The following is a 19046-nucleotide window of genomic DNA, read 5'->3' on the forward strand; positions in this document are numbered from 1 at the left end:
GCGCATGTGACACCTACTAGTGACCTCCATTTTATCTACCCCGTTATATACGGCCTTTATCCTCGGAAGTTGTGGATATTATTACAAACTACGAGAACTACTACAAAGACATTAATTTTAGGGCGAGGTTCAAATGGCTCTGAGCACTATGGGACTCAACTGCTGAGGTCATTAGTCCCCTAGAACTTAGAACTAGTTAAACCTAACTAACCTAAGGACATCACAAACATCCATGCCCGAGGCAGGATTCGAACCTGCGACCGTAGCGGTCTTGCGGTTCCAGACTGCAGCGCCTTTAACCGCACGGCCACTTCGGCCGGCTGGCGAGGTTTACTATAGAAACGTCATCATATGAGGAGCAGTCAAATGAAAACCGAACACCCGGCACAACGGGATATGGATTGTTTCGCAATCACCACACACGTAAAGACATTTAGTGCACTGGGAGACGAGACGATCAATTCCCGTTTCGTAGAACGCGGTCGACCGCTGACGGCTCAACATCTTCACACACTGTTGTACTTCCTCGTACGACTGAAACCGACGTCCACTCATGTCTATCTTCAGGTCACCAAAGACGTGAAAATCACACGGTGAACGATTCTGGCTGTACAGAGGATGTTGTAGTGTTCCCGAACTAAGTCGCTGAAGCGTGGGCTTTGTCTGATTGGTAATGCGGGGGGAGGGCGTTATCGCGCAACAGCGTCCGACAGCCCGAGGGCAAACGGCGAAACAAACAGTGGAAACATCCCATATCTCCCCCCGCCAAAGAAATTCAAAGTTGTTCACACAAGTTCCAGTAAGGTCATGTTGACCTTCTTCTTCGACTGCAGGGGCCCCTCTGCTCGTCGAGTTCCTCGAGCGTGGAATCGCAATCACTGTGCAGTGCTATGAAGACACTTTGAAGAAACTGTAAAGTGCTATAGAGTCAAAACGCCCGGGAATATTGTCGGTTGGAAGCAACCTGTTGCACGATAATGCCAACCCCAGCACTGATAGACGGACAAAGGCTATGCTTCAGCTACTCCGTTGAGAAACACTGCAGCATCCTCTGTAGTCAGGTTCTTTAACCGTGTGATTTTCACATCTTTGGCGACCCGAAGAGAAACATGCATGGATGTCGGTGTCGTCGGACGAAGAAGTGCAAGACTGGTTGCGGTTGAGGATCCGTCAGTGGCCGACCGCGTTCTACGGAACTGGAATTTATTATTTCCTCTCCCACAAGGATATAAATGTCTTAACGCGTGTAGTGATTACTTTTGAGTGGAACTATTTCATGTCCCTCTGTGGTGGCTGTTCAATTTTTCATTTGACTGCCCCTTACACATTCCAAGCACGCTCTGAGTAATGGACCTTTACTACGGTAGATGAGTGATCAGCGCGACAGACTGTCAATCCAAAGGGCCCGGGTTCGATTCCCGGCTGGGTCGGAGATTTTCTCCGCTCAGGGACTGGGTGTTGTGTTGTCCTAATCATCATCATTTCATCTCCATCGACGCGCAAATCTCCGAAGTGGCGTCAAATCGAAAGACCTGCACCAGGCGAACGGTCTACCCGACGGGAGGCCCTCGTCATACGACATTTCATTTCATTACTACGTATCTGAACTGACTGACGTAAGAGAGATTGTGGACTGTGGATTATATTAGCAGCGCACGTGTGTGTGTGTGTCGGGGGGGGGGGGTGTTGATGGGGGAAGGGTGAGGATCAGGGAGCCCTTGTGGTGGCGACCCGCAGACTGTCTCGCGTTTCCCGTTTTCTTCACGGCCCACAGCCCACAGCTGCGAGCTGCGGCAAGCTGATCCGCTGTACGACCCGTTGTCTAGCCCTGGACGTGCCACGTGCGTCTGAGCTGATTCTCGCCTCACGAGCTGCAGTCCCGGCCCAGAAGAAGAAAAACAGCGCGACAGCAAGACCAGAGCGAGCGTGCGCTGCTTGCACAGACGTCTGCTGCTATTGTTCTAGAGTCTAGACTCTAGACGGACGCGCAGCCCACGTCTGGGGAGACAGACGGCGGCTATGAGTGCTTCAATGCTCTTCTGTTCTTGCTCTACACACCGGCATGCGGACAATGTCTGTACTTCACTGGAAGTGAACCCGAGCTGCATATAGCGTACACAAACTGGGGCATGAGTGAGCTATGGGCACTATGCCTCTCAGATAACTGACAATGGCGCAACACAGTAACACGGCACTGTCAATAAATAATACAGGAAGTTTAACAAACATTTGACACCCAACAGAACTGAAGAGCTTGAGACATAAATCCCATATCTCCGAATCTAAGAAGGAAACCCTAACGATTGGCCTTCCTTGATTTTCTATTATCTATAGGATTTGAAATTTAGGGCCCAGACATCAGTTTTCTGAACGAGGATGGCACAATTCTCAAAAGCAGCGCGACAAATCGTCTTTGAAGGTTAGGTGACTTGCGAGCGATAATAAGTACAAGACAACATAATCGCCAGTAGCTGTGGGAAGAAAGTGCGTAGCATAGAAGTCTCGTAATGTTGATGCTTCAGATCTCATTAGCAGCAACATTTTTGCTTTTACTTTTATTTAAATTTCATATGTATTATGAAATGTAAATCTAAATAAAGATGCATTGAATCATGATTTCTTAAAAGAACGTACGTTAATTTGCAATTGCTAATCGTATGGAAAGCCCAGCATTCATGATATAAGCAAAGTTGTTAAAAAAATACGAAACAGAAAACGAAATACTTTCTATATTTCTAGAGGATGAACAATATTACTGATTTATACATTTTTTATCTGACAATAAGCCATCCTGCATGACCGTATCAAATCTTAATTTCTCACACAACCAGTAATTAGAAATGAGATATTTCCTTGCTGAAAAATTGTGATTCAATGTTTGTTTCTTAACATTTTCGTTTGATAATTAAAATACAATTTAAATAAACATAAAAGTAACAAGAAGCGAGATTCTAACTGACATTATGATTACTGACTTCCAAGCCACACACTCAGGTGCGAGCGATTGTAGTTTTGTAGTCAACAGCGTTCAGGAATCTTCTAATTTTCAGAGACGATTTTTTCGAGTGTTAGAACTGAGTCGCACTGCTTTTGGAAACTGACGTCCAGGGTACTGAGCTTCAAATCCTGTCGGTATGTAGAAATTCGAAGTCAGGCAGTCGGTGAGGTTCCCTTGTTAAGTTAAAAACGATTTCCTTGTGCATACTCCTGTTATCTACAGTATTTCCTCTCGGTAGTTAAGAATTTTTCTCTGAAGTGACATTTCCTCGAATACACCCTGTCACAATTTTTCCTTATCTTATTAATTCCTTAGTTTCCATTGTTTATTAATGTTTTGGTCAGCATTCTCATTACTGACTTCTCCTACCACCAAGTAGCTTTACCTGACATGGTGTCCCATAACATGATAAACAAATAAAATAAAGAGCCTCTATGTAGAGCAGAGCAACTGAGAACTGTCAGCACGAACAGCGGTGATGTCGACACCACACAAAGGTTCTTTGTTATGATCTTCATCATCCCGAAACAACTACAGCGCACGATGTCGTTTTGAAAACTTACTGTTTAGGTCCTTCCCATACTGTAGCTGATTATGTATAAAACTCCGATTTCTAGAACAAGCTGCAATACGGAAACACCTTATATACACATCAGTGCTCTGCAATTCACCGTACGGTGTGGGGCGGCGGTTACATGATATACCACATTCATATTCCATTGACAGATGGTATCCGAGGAAAGGCCTTTGGTACCTTCCTTTATATTGTGAAGTTTCTCTAATTTCAGCCTCGTGATCGTTATGCGAAATATATGTTAGAGAAAGTACAGCGCGGGCAAAATAAAAATGTTCCGGAAAATATTTCATGCGCCTTAAGACTGGCAACCCATCTTACATCATCTGCTCCTGAACACAGCTTATGTAACTTGAGCTGCCTGTCTTAAAGGCACATGAAATATTTTTCGGGACTTTTTTGTAGTGGACTGACAAGGCAGCCAGTCCACAGAGACGGGTAGCCGAAAGGGCACACGTACACACACGCCGACTGGCGCGAAGTCTGGAACAGGATTCGTAATGAATGTGATAAAGAAAAGAACGTAGCTACTAGAACACTTAACTTTTATATCTTCCTTTGGTATACAGCATTCTTGATGATACAAGTGAGACTATCTTGAGATACATGCAATGGTACAAATGGCGCCTTGCTAGGTCGTAGCCATTAACTTAGCTGAAGGCTATTCTAACTGTCTCTCGGCAAATGAGAGAAAGGCTTCGTACGTGTAGTCGCTAGCAACGTCGTCGTACAACTGGGGCGAGTGCTAGTCAGTCTCTCGAGACCTGCCTTGTGGTGGCGCTCGCTCTGCGATCCTGACAGTGGCGACACGCGGGTCCGACATGTACTAATGGACCGCGGCCGATTTAAGCTACCACCTAGCAAGTGTGGTGTCTGGCGGTGACACCACATTTTTATTTTGCCCATGCTGCATAATGTATCTTGACTCATTCTGGAACGTGGGCTCCAGGAATTTTGAGACTTATTCACAACGTCCCTTTCGTTATGTCTCTCACTGCAGTTTGTTGGGCACTTTCGTGACAAAGCCGTACCGAATGGTGCAGATCTTCCTCGAATATTTTGTATATTTTCCGTTAATCCAACTTCGTAAAGGTTCCAGACCGATGGAATACTAAAGAACATACTGAGCAAGGGACTTGGATGCCCTCTTAAATTAATAAATTACAGTTCCTCAATATTCTTCGAATGAATCTGTTTTCTCCACAGGCACGAGAGTGACAGGAGGACCCAGTAGGTCACTGGCAATAACTCTGTTTAGCACACGCTATGAATTGCGCTAGACACTTTTTTCGAAAAAATCCTCGTGAAATGTATCTGAAGAGATGAATTTGCTTTAAATTACTTACGTTAGACATATTTCATGGATCCTACAGATATTCTTAACTGGATTTGGAAAGAAATCGAGGATGTAAATTTAATTTAAGTGCAAAACAATGAAATAACATTAAATTACTACATCGCAATGCTAATTTTAACTGTACATTAACCAAAAGGTTAAATTTAAGAGTTAACGTGACAGTACTGTTCAATACAGTAGAAGGAGATGCCCAACCGGCATTTCTTTAATGCAGTCGTCTTAAGTTCCACCACGTTACTTACATGACACTTAAAGTTCTCTGGTAGGTTGTTGAATAGTTCTGTACCCAAGTATCTGTAGTAATGTTAACACCTTGAGGTCCTTGTAGAAATTGTTTTTGTTCCTACTGTTATATTCGCACATAACACTATTGTTTGCGCCGGCCGGTGTGGCCGTGCGGTTAAAGGCGCTTCAGTCTGGAACCGCGTGACCGCTACGGTCGCAGGTTCGAATCCTGCCTCGGGCATGGGTGTGTGTGATGTCCTTAGGTTAGTTAGGTTTAATTAGTTCTAAGTTCTAGGCGACTGATGACCTCAGAAGTTAAGTCGCATAGTGCTCAGAGCCATTTGAGCCACTATTGTTTGCGAATAGAGAAGTACTGGTAATGACAAACAACTTTAATGAATAAATGAATTGTGAAGTAGCTGTCAAAATACTCAACTTTTTTAAGAAGTCCCTACAAGATTAGGGTTCTCAGTGTCCGGTCTTAGCTGGACCTGTCCGGCTTTCTGCTATCGACTCCGTCGAATTAGATACACATTCTATCTGTCTGCCTTTTGTTAGGTTTTCTAGTGTTGAAACAGAGAACGCACGATTAAGGCCTGTTCCAAGCTAACTTAGTAAGCGCTAGAGATAAGTATAAGGAGGAATAAGGAGATTTATACTAAGAATATACAGATACACCAACCAAATCTATTTTTATGACTGTGTCCTGTGTTTGCTTTTGTAGGTCGAGTGAGCGTAACACACAATGTGAAAACCACGCTACTGGAGGAGCGAGCGAGGCAAAGCAGAATTAGAAGTGCCAGTCTGCCGATGCCAACACAGCGGACCAAGCTACGCGCGAGCGTTGCTTCTACCTGTGTTGAGCAAATATGAATAATATGCACATAACTGAAAACGATTACTAAATAATCCTGTACATGAGAATTTAGCAGCCAACTTAAGCAATTTCAGTGGATGACATTAGGTGATGGACCGACCTAGGAACATGCAGGAAAAGTTATAGGTTAATATTATAAATTTCTATCAGTGTTTCTTCCGTGACTGCATTACTTTCATAAAATAAAGAACAACCGCTCTCAACCACAATCGTGATTTTATTTCAATGCACGATGCTTTTCGATCCCTGGGGGCTCATTTTCAGGTGATTTGTAGACTGTCAAAGCACCCCAAAGCACACCAGGGCTCGAAATGCATCGTGCACTGAAATAATCACGACTGTGACTGAAGGCGGTTGTTTTTTATTAAAAAATATGTAGGCTTTTTACAGGAAAAGCGTGAAGCTGGATGGCAGAAAGTTCTCTCATCAGTGGCAAAATTTCACGTAATTCATGAAAAAATACGAAAGTCTTTAAAAAGATGGCACATGAACAGTTGACAGCTTACTTTGAAATTCTTGTTGTGTAACTTAAAATTATCCTGGTAACAGTTTCGAGAAATGATTTCCAAGAGAAATAACATCCATGATAAAATAAGTTCAAAGAAATGGTTCAAATGGCTCTGAGCACTATGGGACTCAACTGCTGAGGTCATAAGTCCCCTAGAACTTAGAACTACTTAAACCTAACTAACCTAAGGACAACACACACAACCATGCCCGAGGCAGGATTCGAATCTGCGACCGTAGCGGTCGCGCGGTTCCAGACTGTAGCGCCAGAACCGCTCGGCCACCAGCGGCCGGCAAATAAGTTCAAATGATAAATATTAATATGATACTTAACTACAGATTATTGTGTTTCTTTGTCAGTGGTATTGAAATGTCCAATGTTGTTGAATATCTCTTCGTTTTCCTTCCCAGAAGAATAGAAAATTGTTTATTTTGTTAAATGAGGAATTTTATCTTAAGTAAGATCATCTTAGGATGACGACCGGGCATTTTAGAAGGCTGAGCACTTAGTCGGTATCAGAATTTCCAAATTAAAAAGCTATTAATTTATTATTAATAAAAGATTGGAAAGATCCAGCCGACTCTATTTCCGCTTGAAATAGGTAGCTCCGCTTCTAAAGCAAAATGTCTCATTAAACATTAACGCCTATTTCAGCTTTTCTATTTTTGGGTCTGACAATCCTATACAGGATAGTCTTGAATTAACACCACACATAATTCTTACAATAAGCTGTCGTATACTGGAAATATTATCTGTGTAACTCTAATTTCTCTAGAAGACGGTATCACAATTCATTCGTGAATGCAAATATGCAGAACACACTAGTTTTTTTTTTTTTCATTTTTAAGTAATCCATTGCAAAAATCATGTGTTCTGCAACCATAGCTGAACAAAAGCACTTCATTTGGCGTTTTCAAATTGTGCACCAGTTCAGTTCTTTCCACGTATAAACTGTAGACATATCCGAATATAATCTCTTGAGACTAATTAATATGCACTGAATTGCGTTCACTTTAGGCTATTAAGGCAAGAGGAAATGTGATAATTCCGCTAAACCGGCTTGCGCTGCGAAGTTCAGTGGAAGGAAGGAAAGAATGTAGACTCGAAAGACGAAATAAATAAAATTGAAAAGTAATGTCACATCGATGTTGGAAGCGGTAAGGACGGAATGCTAACGCAGTTCGATAACACTGGAACAGAAATCGACTTCTTCAGATCCTCCGTACCCTGTAGGCAGCTTTTCTGCTTCGTTTGGTAGAAGCCACGGGTTCCAGGCTCACGTCGGACACATGCCGAATTCTACCGATATTGTCACATAACGCATGGGCTGTCTACATTTACTTAGCGGATGCCTACCGTGAACACGTGTGCTTTTCTTTCATTGCATTTATTTCGCCTCTAACCGCCCGGCTTAGCCAATTACCATATTATCACTGCGTCTATTTCCGGTGAGTGGAGTGCTGGCGACAAAGAGCACACTCGGACTGTAACTGCGCCCAAGGCCGCTGCAATGAGTCACAGCGCAAACAGGCACCTGTCCGCCGCTTATCTGCCCGCAGGCAGGGACAGGAAAAGGGAAAGGAAGCGGAGGAACCAACCAGCCGCAAACCGCACGCGCGACAAATTTAGAACGCCTCTTCTGTTTCTCGAACGTATGCCGCACCGGCTGGCAGGCAGCTACAGGTTTCCGACTCAAGAGTTGGTTTTTACAAGGGAAGACAACTTAAATCTTCTATTACAGAAGTATACGCTGGCAGCTAGACTAAGGTTCGATGACAAAAAGTCGTACAAAGTATAAAATAATCTTCTACCTAGGAAGCTGCTAAGATCTCACGTCCAAGCTATACTAGTGTGTGTCGACATACGACAATCAATAGTTAACCATTAAAGACACACAAGACGCATCACGAAGGAATTATCCGAATGCGAAGGAAATTGGCAAGACTGATGTACATGAGCAAACTAACAAGTGATTATAGTTTCAGAAAAAAAATGGTTCAAATGGCTCTGAGCACTATGGGACTTAACTCCTAAGGTCATCAGTCCCCTAGAGCTCAGACATCTTAAACCTAACTAACCTAAGGACATCACACACATCCATGCCCGAGGCAGGATTCGAACCTGCGATCGTAGCGGTCGCGCGGTTCCAGACAGTAGCGCCTAGAACTGCTCGGCCACACCGGCCGGCCGTTTCAGAAAAACTCGATAATTTATTCAAGAAAGAGTTTTACAAATTGAGCAAGTCAAAAACGCCTTGGTCCACGTGTGACCCTAATGCAACGAGTTATTCGGCTTGACGTTGATGGACAGAGTTGTCAGATGTCCTCCTGAAGGGTACCGCGCCAACTTCTGCCCAACTGGTGCGTAAGATCTTCAAATTCCCGGGCTAGTTGGAGGGCTCTACCCATAGCGCTCCAAACGTTATCAATTGGGGAGTGACCCGGCCAACTTGCTGGCCAAGGCAGAGTTTTGCAAGCACGAAGACAAGCAGAAGAAACTTCCGCTGTGTGTGGGCGGGCATTATCTCGCTGAAATGGAAGCCCAGATGGCTTGCCGTGAAGGGCAACAAAACTGGACGTAGCATATCGTCGACGTACCGATGTTCTGTAAGGATGCCGCGGATGAGAGGCAAAGGGGTCCTGCTGTGAAAAGAAATGGCATCCCAGACGATCACTCCAGACTCATCAGACGGTACAGCAGGCGACAGTCAGGTTGGTATCCGATCGTCCTGGGGCATCTCAGACGCGTCTTCGCTAGTCGTCAGGGCTCAGTTCGCAGCGGGACTTATTACTGAAGACAATTCAACGGCAGTCAACGAGATTCAAGGCCGAAGACGTGTGTAGAGATGCCCCCGGAAAGCGGTTGGAGATGAATGTCGCTCACCATATGATCCGACAGCCCGGACTGGTGGTCTCGGGTGCCATTTCATTGCATAGCAGGACCGCTTTGGTTGTCATACGCTGCACCCTTAGAGCACAGCGGCACGACGACGATATTCTACGCCCTGTTTTGTTGCTCTTTCTGGGACGCCCCTTACATGTCAGCAAGATAATACCCACGCACAAACGACGAGAGTTTCTACTGCTTGGATTCGTGCTTCACCCATCTTCCTTGATCAACAAAGTCGCTGGATCTCTTCCCAACTCAGAACGTTTGGAGCATTATGAGCAAGGCTTTTCACCCAGCTCGGGATTTTGACGATCTTACGCACCAACTAGAAAGAATTTGGCACGGTATCCCTTAAAACGACATCCAACAGCTCTGTCAGTCAACGCCAAGCCGAATAATTGCGTGCGTAAGGGCTAGAGGTGGACCAACGCGTTACTGACTTGCTCAGTTTATGAAGCTCTTTCTCTTGAATAAATTGTCCAATTCTTCTGAAATTTGTTCGTGGTGCGTCGTTTTCTTTTTTAATTTCTTTAGAGTGTATTTAAATTCCATCTCTGCAAACTACCAGAAAAGTCGCATTTAAACTACCATACGCGTTTCCTTTATACCAATCAAAGGAAACGGGTATGGTAGTTTAAACGCGAGTATCATCAGTTCTCTGCAGTGTACATATTTAGAACTTTGGTTTCCTTTCTAGATGTAAATAAACATATTGTTATAAAAGATATCAACGGGTGACCTTTTACTTACGGCATTTTACGTCCGATTTATCTTTACATTAGGACATGTCGTCTTTTTGCACATTTCTGAGGAATTTCTTCGCTTGTCACTGATGTTTTTTAACTACTCTCGCGCAGGTTTGAAGGTTAATTGTTGTTTACAGAGAGAATAAAAAATTTCACCTCAAGGCAGAAAATGGATGATTTCACACGATTGACGTAAAGGCATAACTGAGCAACAAGGTCTCGAGTCGCTTCGTTCAACATTCACTATCCAGTCATCTTAAGAAAATACAGAGTATCCACTACATTTCAGTAAATCTTACTTTGGAAACTATTAGAGACAGAGCACCGTAGTTTGTTGTAAGACGTTCAACAGCTCTCAAAGTTCTTTCTCTCCGTCTTTTCTTGCAGATTGGACTTGGAGAGTATTAAAATGGGAGCAGACCAGGAGAATGCGCAATGTGTCAACAGGTAAGCAGAATCCAGACCTGTGACAACGCTACTGCGGAATTACGGACGTCAGTATGGAAAGACATCAGCGGCAAAACAAGCATAATGGGGAGGCTCAAAAACCATAAGGAAAATTTTTACTTGGAGGTACTGGAACAGTTCTTTCTACCACATATCGAAGAGCTGCAACCGTTCATCATGTTCCAGCACTATTGTGCGCCTCCACATTAGAGTCTGAATGACCGGGATGTGTTGAATGACGCATTTCCTGTGAGGGTGGGAGGGTCGTGTTGGTCCCATCCCATGGCCCCCGCGCTCTTCCAAAGTCACGCCATTAGACTTTATTTTTGTGGGTTACGTCGAGGATCGCGTGTGCACAACACCAGTCAAAGGCACTGCTATCCTTCGCCGGCCGCGGTGGTCTCGCGGTTCTAGGCGCGCAGTCCGGAACCGTGGGACTGCTACGGTCACAGGTTCGAATCCCGCCTCGGGCATGGATGTGTGTGATGGCCTTAGGTTAGTTAGGTTTAAGTAGTTCTAAGTTCTAGGGGACTGATAACCACAGCAGTTGAGTCCCATAGTGCTCAGAGCCATTTGAACCATTTTGCTATCCTTCGTGCACGAATTAATGAGGCAACCAGAACTGCTGATGCTGCTATGCTGAATCGTACACGGGCAGAGCTCGAATATCGCCTTGACGTTCTACAAGCGACGTGCGGCACATACTGAAATTCTGGGATAGCAAAAAAGGATTATGACTTCCTGAAATGATGGCGGTACTTTGTGAATACGCTGCACTGTTTACAATTCGTTTAGAAAATTTTCGTGGTCGTGATTCCGCCAGCGATGAATTCCATGAAGGTTGACAAAATCGGTTGTTCTGCCGAGAAACAGTCGATGCTAAAAACATCAATACTGAGCGCAAAATGACTGAAGAGGGTCTGCATGTGAGATTAAGACATCCTTACGCATGTCGAAGAGTGCATTAAATTTGTTTTTGCATGTACATTAAGCTGTCAAAAATATTTTATTTTCTCCCCATATTCCGAGTAATCTGACAGGGGTCAGAAACAGGTTGATATCAGTAGGATGGAAATGGGTTAAAAAACATTCGACCGAGGAAATGCGAAATCCGTACACAAAATCGCATCAGGAAACGAATATTGGATACATTTGCACTAATCTTAAACCAAGCGGTTTACTTATTCCAAGACGAACAGAAACGAACAAACGCTACTCGGACGCCAAGAATTTCCGAGAAAATGTTTGCCTGTTTCTTTGCTAACACCAGACATGTCGCGGCCACAGCTGTAGTGGATCGATGAACAGTTACTTCTAATGGTATACAGCAATTTGTTTGCCACAAACTTACAGCGAAATCAAGAGAAACAACTGAATGTCAGTGAGTTCTTCATTATGACAATTCGAGGTGTCACAAAGTATGTCAAAGAACCGATTATTTCGCCGAGAAAAACATCGAATTAACGTCTAAAATTGTCACCCAGGCTCAGTTGCAAGTTACCCATCTAAAGGCTTTCGGGGCAACAGAAATGCTATTTTCAGTATTTCATATAATTACTGATTAAGCCGGCCGGAGTGGCCGAGCAATTCTAGGCGCTTCAGTCTGGCATCGCGCGACCGCTACGGTCGCAGGTTCGAATCCTGCCTCGGGCATGGATGTGTGTGATGTCCTTAGGTTAGTTAGGTTTAAGTAGTTCTAAGTTCTAGGGGACTGATGATCACAGATGTTAAGTCCCATAGTGCTCAGAGCCATTTTTGTGATTAAATTTAAAAATTTAAAACACTGTCACAATCTGTTCATTAGGGCATACAATATTTCGTTAAAGGTTTAACAACAAACTTTACGCATAATTTCAAACCTTTTCGAAATTTCTTTTTCTCGGTGGCCCCCGCCACACACACACACACACACACACACACACACACACACACACACACACACACAAGCAGAAATGCGCGATTTGTCGTGGGTTTGTTCAGTCAGCGCACTCGATGAACTCCAGTCCAAACATTGAAACATATCAAGATTGGGTTCAAATGGTTCAAATGGCTCTGAGCACTATGGGACTTAACTACTGAGGTCATCAGTCCCCTAGAACTTAGAACTACTTAAACCTAACTAACCTAACGACATCACACACATCCATGCCCGAGGCAGGATTCGAACCTGCGACCGTAGCAGCCGCGCGGCTCCGGACTGAGCGCCTAGAACCGCTAGACCACCGCGGCCGGCTCAAGATTGGGAGCATAACCGAAGAGACTGCCCGTGAAAGCATAAGGTATTATTTTTTTGAAGCAATCCTAGGACATAATTTCTCATAAACATTTTAGTCAAAGCCCACGACAGTACAACTGTAAAACTCGGAAATACGCAGAGATTCACAGTCGACAGGCAGCCATAGATTCTAGAAACGATTCGCGATTCGAATAGCAGAGGAGGCTAATGGCTCTGAGCACTATGGGACTTAACATCTATGGTCATCAGTCCCCTAGAACTTAGAACTACTTAAACCTAACTAACCTAAGGACAGCACACAACACCCAGCCATCACGAGGCAGAGAAAATCCCTGACCCCGCCGGGGAGGCTAATGATGCCAGAGACTAGCCGATTGTAGATGTAGACGTAGTAGTATCAGCTTACACTGAACCTCAGGGCCGTATCTCAGTATGGACTCCAGTGCTACTCGAACTGATTCGTGAACACGGTGTCATCATAACGACGATGGTTACTAAAGTTAATAAATCCATCAAGGAGATTTTTTATGCTAGAAACGGTAGATAATTAGTTGTTAATATCCTACTTAGACAATGAATAGACGCCATTTAGTTCCAGTATGATGGACGTAGAGGGATTATGGGCCAAGTATAAGATGATTGTAAATCGCGCAGTACGTGGCGAGTAACTTAGTTAAGGATGGAAAAGACCCTCCGGGCATAATAACAAAATTCTGGAAATGCTGGGGAAACAGATATCGTTGCACTCATTGTTAAAAAAAGGCAGAAATATCGACAGGCAAAAGTCGGTAAGAATTCGTGCGTCTGTTAAAAAGATCGACGTGCGTAGCATTCAACTTCCACCGTCATACATCAGCGAAAGACTTGACGGGAACCGGAGAAAATTCTGGTCCTACGAAAAATCACTAAGCGGGTCGGAGGCTTCTGTCCAGTATTTCATCAATCAGTCTAGCTTGCCGACAGAAGATAGCCAACAAAAAGCTGAAGTTTAATATTCCGCATCTAAAAAACCATTCACCCAGGAGGGTCGTTCAGACATATCATCGATTGACCGTCGTACAGACTCCCGTACGCAGGACATGGAAATAACATAGCTGCCGTTGAGATGCGACTCAAATAGAGCAGAAAAGCAAATAAGTCGCAGAGTCCGGATGGAATCGCAGCTGCGTTTTACAGAGAGTACTCTTCGGCGTTGGCCCCTAATTTAGCTCTCACTTATCACTAGTCTCTCACCCATCGGAAAGTACCAAGCGATTGGGTAAAAGCTAACGTGATTGTCGTATGTAAGGTGAATAAAAGAATGGATCCTCAAAATTACAGACCAATGTCCTTAACATTTTTCCTCCCGGTTTTCGGCGTATTCTAAGTTCGACTATAATAAGTTTCCTTGACACAGGTGATACTTTTGCCCTGATAAACATTCGTCTTTCAGGACAGGGTACTGGTTTCTATTACTTAAGAAATCTTCGAGCCAGTCTTCTCCCTAACTCAACACAGATTTAGAACAAGTTTCCTTTAATTTATGTCTATGGTCACAAACGTTTAGTTAACAGATTGCCGGTTTCGGTCTTTAATAACCATCATCAGATCTGTTTCATAAAAACGAAAGTCCTAATGTACTGCAGCCATAGTGGCATCGTCAAATGTTGAATGCGGAATTTGACGATGCCACTATTGCTGCAGCACATTAGGACTTTGTTTTTATGAAACAGATCTGAAGATGGTCACTAAAGAGCGAAACCGGTAATTTGTTAACAAAACGTTTGTGACCATGGACGTAAATTACATATACGCGACAATGTCGCAGCTTGTGAAACTGCTTTAGAAAGCAACGATCGTGCGAATTTCAGTATGCCATTTTCTCGTACGATATCCTACGAACCATGGATAAAGACCAACAGACAGATTCTGAATTCATAAATTTCAAGAAAGCCTTTGGCACGGGAGTCCGAGCATACGTAACTGGTTCTCAGAAATATGACAGGCTCGAAGCTTATTAAGCAATACAACCTAGCGCGTTGTCCTGGAAAAAGTGTGATAATGGGAGATAAAGGTGACGCCAGGAATGCCCCAGGGAAGTGTGATAGGACCCTCGGTAGCTACACGGTCAGCTCGGTGGATAGCTAACCGAAAGGGCACGGGTTCGATTTCCAGCCACGTCGGAAATTTTCTCCGCTCGGGAACTGGGTGTTCACCTTACATTCGTATCGTCATTACTGACGTTCCATTGATGAGATGGCTGCATGGGCACGACCCGAAAGCCAATAAATTTTATAAAAAGTGTGACAGGACTGCTCTTATTCTCTGCACACATGAACATTCTGACGGATAGGGTGAGCAGAAATCTGCGACCGTTTGCTGATGAGGCTGTAGTGAATGGGCAAGGTGAGTGAGTGTAGCAGAAAGTTTAGAGGAACAGCATATTGGCTGGCTGCAGAACGATTCTGCTGCCCCCAAAGTACATCCCGCAAAACAAGGTAAGAGAAATCAGGGCTCGTACGGAGCCATTAGACAGTCGTTTTTCACTCGCCCCATTTGCGAGTGGAACAGGAAGGACTGGCTGTGGTACAAGGTACCCTCTGCCATGTGCCGTATGGTAGCTTGCGGTTGGATGACGCTAAGATGACGCTCCACCGTTATAATCGAGAAGATAGGCACTTCAATTCTCCAACGGCGCTGCCACAGTGGTAACACCGGTTTCCGTCAGACCACCGAAGTTAAGCATTGTCGAGCTTGGCTAGCACTTGGATGGGTTACTGTCCTGGTCTGCCGAGCTCTGTTGGCAAATGGGGTGCACTCAGCCCTTATGGGCTTAGTTGTGGAGCTACTTGACTGAGACGTAGCGGCCGGTCACGAAAACTGACAACGGCCGGGTGAGTCGTGGGCTGACCACATGCCCCTCCATAACCGCAACCAGTGACTCTTATAGGCTGAGGATGACACGGTGGTCGGCCGGTAGCGCTTAGCCTTCCGAGGCCTGTCGGACACAGTTTAGTTTTTAGATATTTCATCTGTGTTACCACAGAACGCAGCATTTGTGTTTTAAATATAAGTCCTCCCTATTGTGTTATTGCGATCTAGACCACAAGACACTGTTAATACTGGTTGAGCTATAGAATAACGATATTAAGTCTTGCAGCTCCTTGTCGTGTCTTCCATGTTATAAACCACTGGAAAGCTGAGAAATCGATCTATTTAGTGGTGTATAACACAGTCGATTTATTTTGATGTTTTTCCAGTTCAAGCAATCATTTTCAGATTTTGTTATGATACCCCCAACCCCACCAAGAAAACACGTTCCAGCAATTGCGTAGTGTGCAAACCACGGAGAAAGAAACGTTATACACGGTATGAGTGGCAAAAAAGCCTAGTCGCCTTGCAAAACGCCCGTATTTTTTTTAGTATACCATACCAACAAAAACCTCTAAAACAATATTATCTTCACTCCTCACCACTTAAGGATAGTTTATAAATATAAGGATAAATAAAGGGATAGTTTATATATAATATATAAGGATATATATATATATATATATATATATATATATATATATATATATATATATATAAGGATATACAAGGATAGTTTATAAATAATTTCTATCAAAAATTGCAATTATGAGAAAATATTACAAGACAAAATAGGCTGATTTTCGTAAATTTAAATAGCAAATACTGGGCCGACCATGGGGAAAAATATTAGTAAATCAATGATGTAATCTGTTGGCAGGGCGAAGACTGAAAAAGGCGAGAAATACATTCATTGCTTGACGACAGTGGTCATAGGCACTTGTCAACATAGGCCCGTCTCCACTCCAGAAAAGCTCACAGGAAGACATTAGCTCACTTTCTCTATGGTGCTGGCAGGCGATCGTCGTTCCTAGAGAGAACTTTCTTGATGTGCCTCGCTGCGTCACACGCAAGACGCCGCTTTATACGGGAGTTAATGCCCGTAAAGACCGTAATCAGTTGCTTTCTCGAGCTTAAAGTACGCACATATTGCGGGTAATTTATCTTAGATTAGGAAAGAGGGAGGAGCTTAGATATAATTAGAACCTTGATGTCGTTTCTAAAGCCATATTTCTTTTTCAGGTAACAGAGAAATTTAGATCAAAAGAGAGAGCGATATTTGTTAGAATAACGAAGATTTGTCGAATCATGCTTGCAGTTGACAAACATAAAAGAGACGGAACAATAAATTAGAATTACTTTAAACTTAAAAGCTTTTAGAAATGACTAACCAGTCGCCACTGGTTGTAGTCATTTCTGAAAACCTTTATTCGCTACAGACTCAATGTTGCACACTCATAATGGTTAAAGGTTTGTAAAACGTAATAATGCACGTGATGTGTTCTGTGGCTACTTGATCTGTATAACGCTTCTAGAAATGGGCAATTTCGCCGAAAGAGGATGAAAGAAAAAGGGTGTAAAAAGCCACTTTGGTAAACAATAATACGCATGGGTCACGCTGAAAAGGAACTAAAAAATGTTGCGATTTAATCTCAAAGTTACAAGAAGAAAATTTGTTCGACTGTCATACCTGAGGAATACTCTGAAAAACTGTTTTATCCTTGATAGACAAAAGGACTAATTTCGAGATTCTTTTATTACTTCTAGTATTAACTACTTTTTGTTCTGATGTGCTGGCGTAAAGACGTACTGTATAATTTCATGTCTATGTGTGTGTTAAATGAAGGTGTTAAATGATGAAAAATGTGTTTTATAATTTCTGTCAAGATCAAACCTAAATCCCATACCAATGGAATACAAATTATTCTGTTAATTGGAGAAGGCGAATTTTAGATGGAGGCGACGATCTTCACGACGGCGCTGCTCAACAATAGAGGTACGTGATTGTGCCCACTACTTTCCTTTGGTGGCCGCTAAGATTAATTCTGATGTGTTTTTGCCGAGACGTACAGAACCTGCAATCTTCCTTTTCGTATAAAAATAGGAGTCCGATTGAAAAAGAAATATTCTTAAATTTAAAAAATTGCAATTCTTTTACCCAGGCCACGGGGAATGATAGAACGTACGTCCCTCTACCCTGATTGTACGTTCGCAATCTCCGAGTGTGTTACGACGTAATTATTTTACGAAAAAAAAAATAAAGATAGATCTTTCTCATCAGATCGCAACCAATCGCACGCGAATGTACGTACCTTCTGAATGTGTCTAGTCAGTGGTGCGCATTGTTCGAAAGCTTTTCTGTTAATATTGTAGTGGATTGCATCTCCGCAATTAATTTTTGTTTATGCCGGAAATCCCACTTCACGCGAAGTATTTATTACGCAAGTTTCAGGCTCCATTTAATGTCAAAAATTCCCAAGTATGGCTGACTAAGCAAACCGCTACAATAATTTCATATCTCTACAACTGAAATAACACAAAACAACAATAACAAAATAACAGAGAGGGTACGTTACAACGTGTAGTGGCGGAGTGTCTTATAGTTAATTATAATGTTTATTAAGTCCTCCTGAATATTGCTGATTTTGTTCTATATTACGTTATTCCGGCTTTTGGAATGTGGAATCAAGAACAGAGTTGAAATCCTAGTCTAAGGCATGCCACCAAGTTCTCGTAAGATCCAACACAAACCTTAAAATATGGTACAACAAAAAGTATCCTCCGTCACACACTTCACAGTTTCACAGTGATTCGCACAGTATATATGCAGGTATTAGATGCAGATACCGAGCTGTTGACGAGATTAGGTCACTAGAGTAGTACAGGGTGGTTACAATTAAACATTTGCTGCTTGATAGGAGCCTCTACAAAATTCGAGTGGTTGTAAGACAATGAAACTTTGTGGATACATTTGAGAGGACATGCGAAAGAGAAATAACTAATAAACCTTGAAAGAACCACATCTTAATTTCGACATGAGAGGGTAATATTTGTTAACTGCGTATCATATTTACGTTTCAGGTTACAAAAGTCGCTCAGTGTGGTAGCCCTCTGCAACCACGACAGCCTGGAACTGCAGTAGATACTGCTCGACTGCTGCCCGAAACAACGGTGTACCATGGAATGTTCAGCTGTCGTGGTACACCTCATCACTGCTTGAAGATCGCTCACTGCGTCCAGTATTCTCGGCCATGGCAACAGAAACTCTTTAAACAATTTGTGGCGCAGTCGGCCCCTCATTGGAGGAATTCCCAAAGAGCAGCGGCACTATTGCTGTTG

The sequence above is a fragment of the Schistocerca nitens genome, chromosome 2 (assembly GCF_023898315.1).
Source record: "Schistocerca nitens isolate TAMUIC-IGC-003100 chromosome 2, iqSchNite1.1, whole genome shotgun sequence".
NCBI lineage: Eukaryota > Metazoa > Arthropoda > Insecta > Orthoptera > Acrididae > Schistocerca > Schistocerca nitens.